Here is a 4668-nt window from a genome sequence, read left to right on the forward strand (position 1 = left end):
CCCCTCCCCCCGCCCCATTAACTCTTTCCTAAGGAGCCTGCCCCTCCCTCAGGGCCCTCCCCTGGCCCCGGCTCCCTCCCCTGGCTCCCAGCCAGACGAGGAACGCGGCTACCGCCTGGGGCCCCCGACCGGTCCGGGAGGACTTCAGAGCCCGAGCTGGGGCCACTCCCACGCCCAGCCCCGGGAACCCGGGAACCCGCGGATTCGATGGGAAGCCGAGAGCAAAGGGCAAGGGCTGTGACCTGGGTCGGCTGCAGCTGGGCTGGGGCAGCTCCCCCAGCACCTCCCCCAGACAGCCCGGGACACATACCAGCACGGAAGCGCGGCACGCCCCCCTCCCCCACTTTCCCTTCTCGGGCTTTCAGACTCCGGGAGGAAGGCGTCGGAGCCGGAGAAGTTGGAGGGCAAGGACCAAGTGTCTCTGAGATAAAGGTGTGTACGTGTGGGAGGAGGGACAAGTCACTGCTTTTCTCTGCTACACAGGCTTGGCTACGTGGGAAGGCCGGTGATCCCACTACACCTCGAGCCATATTTTTGGACAACTAATTACACTCCAGTCTGTATTGCTCTTTGGGACTGTTACATATAAGGGTTGTCCCAATCATCAAAATCACTTTCTGAGTGCAAGAGACTGCGTTAGGCAATAAATAGTTAATAGCTACAATATCAGTACCAGGAAGAGAAGTAAAAGACCAGCATGCTTCAGAAAACGACTTAAGACCAACGAAAGGGTTCGGGGCTACCACAAGAAACAGAACACAAGCCTCTGCATCTTCTGGCATCACATAAACACATACTAGAATGGAGCCAGGATCATCCAAGTCATACAAAAACATTTCAAAGTCAGTCCCCGTAGGAGGTCACACTCTCAGTCTAACCTGGTGTGAGCAATGTCCAGACCCCAGGTGGTGCTCCAGCTGGGCTATCCCTGTACCTTTCCCCAGGCCAACAGCCAACTAAAGCCAGGACAACAGGCTTTAGCAACAGGAAATGCAAAGTCAGTGGGAACCAAAGCTAGAGGGACGGGGCAAAGGTTGCTTTAAACAATTGATTATTCAACGTAGAGGAAAAAACTGGGAAAGTAGCCAAAAGGATTTTTTGCCATTTTCTCCCGTTATCTGACGGTCCTCAGAGTAATGAAGAGAGTGACTCCTCCGAAATGCTTTGCTACTCATTTCAAAGACCTACCACTCACCTTACTCAAATCCAATGTCTGACTGCATTTTGATGAGCAAATGGATGGTGTCCTCATTATTCTTGGTTACATAACCTCCTCCCTGTCTCTGGTTAGGCCTATTTCCTGGATGTCCTCAAAACACACACAAATAGCGACAGTACAGTACTGTCATGTTATGTAGCTTTGCTCATAATGAAACCTTTCTAAACCAGTTTCATCTGGAAAAAAACACACTTCACACGCAGTTGTAACTATTTTCAAACTAGTTGGCTAGATGTCTAGAAGGGTCTTCCTTTCCACCGTTCACATCTAGCTCAGGTCTCATTTCACTCTCTTGAGGCCTTCCCCAAATTCTTCTGCACTTGTAAGAAGCTGACTTTAAAGCAATAAGATTGATTTTAGTATGGGTCCCAAATAGCACCGAAGGCCATCTGAAAGTTAACGTTGCCTGATGATGTTACTGGAATAGACATATAACTTCACAAGATAACTACTTGCAAGATTGAAAGCTTTGTATTTTCTCATTACTCCAGTTAGCATGGGTTCTACAACTGTTAATTCTCACCCAAGGATATTTTTTTCCATTGATTTTTTTTTTTTAAGAGAGAGTGCAAAGGAGGAAGGGGGGAGAGAGATCATGTGAAAGAGACATATCGATTGTTTGCCTCTGGCACGGTCCCTGACAGGGGCTGAGGATAGAACCTGCAACCCAGGTACTACCCTTAATGGGGAATCGAACCTGACACCCTTTGGTGCGTGGGCTGATGCTCTAACCACTGAGACACAGGCCATGGCTACCATTCAGCATATGAATGTTTTCTAACTTTATGTATACAAACTAGACTGTACTCTCCAAGGCAACAAGAAACAGCCCTTAAACTGAAATGCTGAAATGAGTCAGCCTACCGTAGATCAAAGGAGAGGCTGTGGCAAATACAAATTGATCCTCATTACTTGCGAATTCTGTACTCACAAATTCACCTACTCACTAAAACTTATTTGTAACCTTGAAATCAATACTTGCAGGACTTTAGCAGTCATTCATGGGCCAGTCCTCGGGGGAGGGGGCCGAGTTGCCCGCCCAAAGTGCCTGTTACCAGCTGTCCTATCTTGTTTTAGCTCATAAACAAATGTCCTTTTCGTGATCAATTTTGTGATCACATTTTTGTCCTTTTTGTTGGTGATTTCATTGCTTAAAATGGCCCCCAAGCCTGCATAGTACTTAAGTGCTTGCTGTGTAGGATTTCAAAGCACAAGGCTGTGATGTGCCTTACAAAGAAAATTCCTTTATATACACTCCAGGCATGAATTATAAGTGCTGCTGGCCATGAGTTCAACATGAATGAATAAACAATGTATGTCAAATAAGCTGATTTAAATAGAAACACTTATAGAATAAGATTATGTACTGACCAGTTTAAAGAAATATGACCAGAAGCTCACAGGAACCTAACTTTTTATTCCTCTGAAGAGCAATTTTTCAGTATTTGCGAATTCATTGTTCACTGGTAACTTTATAGAACATAACTACTATGAGTTAACCAGTCAACTGTACATTCATATACAAAACAGATGCTTTAAAAAAAGAAGTATATTTATTGATTTCAGAGACAGGATGGGATAGGGAGAGAAACATTGACCAGCTGTCTCCTGCATGTGGATCAAGCCTACAACCTGAGCATGTGCCCTACTGGGGGAATTGGACCAGTGACCTCCTGGTGCATGGGACAAAGCCACAGCAGGCTGGGCATAACAGAATGCTTTTTGAGACACTGGATTTGAGAAGTGTGAGATTGATTTCTTCCTTCAGGTGGCTTAGATCCCGTCTTTTTATGTATAGCCTGTCTGTTCAAGGGACAATTTTAGTTCAATTTATTTTAATGGACCATCTAGTTTTTTGTGTTTTTTAAAAAATATCTTTATTGATTTCAGAGAGGAAGGAAGAAACATCAATGAGAGAGAATCATTGATTGGCTGCCTCCTGCACGCCCCCTACTGGGGATCTAGCCCACAACCAGGGCATGTGCCCTTGACCGGAATCAAACTCATCAAACTCGGGACCCTTTAGTCCACAGGCTGACACTCTATCCACTGAGCCAAACCAGTTAGGGCTGGACACCCAGTTTTATTCTGTATTTACCAATCTTCCTTTCTTTTTTTGATTTCCCACATAGTAGGTAGCTTGGTAGTTCTATATAAAATTATAAAATCAGAAATTGGCATTCAGGTATGTATGTCTTTTGCGAGTTTGGAGAGAATGTGTCAAGGTTTGCCAAGTACCTCATGAACCTAGATGAGTCCAGCATCAAAGTTCTAGATTATAAAATAGAGAACAATACTGGAACCAGGCAACTTACAGCACAGCTACACAGGCTCAAATGAAAGTCATCAGCAGTGTAATTTCAAATCCAAATATAGGAGTGAGGCCTCATAGAAAACTGTTTTATCCAGCTTGGATATCACAGGTTGAATTCAACAGCGTGTGATAAAATAGACATATTTCAAAGCACATATTCTGTTGAAGGAGGTTGAGGAAGTCAGATCTCAGTAGGACTTGGCAAGGAGGGTTGACTTCCTCCCAATTATACAAGTAACCAAGAGCTTTAATGGTCAAGAGATAAGTTCTTTTTTTTTTTTAAATATTATTTTATTGATTTTTTACACAGAGGAAGGGAGAGGGATAGAGAGCTAGAAACACCGATGAGAGAGAAACATTGATCAGCTGCCTCCTGCACACCCCCTACTGGGGATGTGCCCGCAACCAAGGTACATGCCCTTGACCAGAATCGAACCTGGGACCCTTCAGTCCGCAGGCCGACACTCTATCCAATGAGCCAAACCAGTTAGGGCAAGAGATTAAGTTCTTAAAAAAGTCTATAGGGGCTAAGGAAACCCATGGCTAAGTTAATAAGTTAAAGGCAAAGGCCAGAATGTTTGAATCTGTTTGCACTATGAGTACAGAGTGTAGTACAGTTAAATGTCCCTCAAAAAGGGGGGGGGGGGGGGGAGGAGGATTTGAACTGGCCTCAGGTGGAGGGTGAAGTACCGAAGCTCCTCTGTTCTCTGTTGGAGACCGGGATAAAAGCCTTTCCCACATACCTGTAGCTAAGTGACACTTGTATGGAAGAAAAGCAGTACTTCAAGTTAAGTCAAGGTGAAAATATTACCTAAGTTAGAGGCACAGGGATTCTTTCATTTCTATGTCCTGTTTAATGTGACTACAACCATACTGGAGCCCTACTTCCTGAGTGATAGGTAGAACACAACTAGATTTTCCTATTTGACAGAAATTGAAAATCCAAAACAAAACCTTTGAACCACTGGTAGTCTCTGAGAGAAGAGCAGTATGATCCATAGAGACATTGCTCCAAACACACAGCTATTCTTTGCAAGACTCTGTCTATTCACTATAACTAGAATAGTTGAAGGTCGGAACCAATTTCAGACCCTTGAACGCTTTCTTCAAATACCCTTCCACGTTACCCTGAGAA

Source organism: Myotis daubentonii, chromosome 18 (assembly GCF_963259705.1).
Source record: "Myotis daubentonii chromosome 18, mMyoDau2.1, whole genome shotgun sequence".
In the NCBI taxonomy this organism is placed as follows: domain Eukaryota; kingdom Metazoa; phylum Chordata; class Mammalia; order Chiroptera; family Vespertilionidae; genus Myotis; species Myotis daubentonii.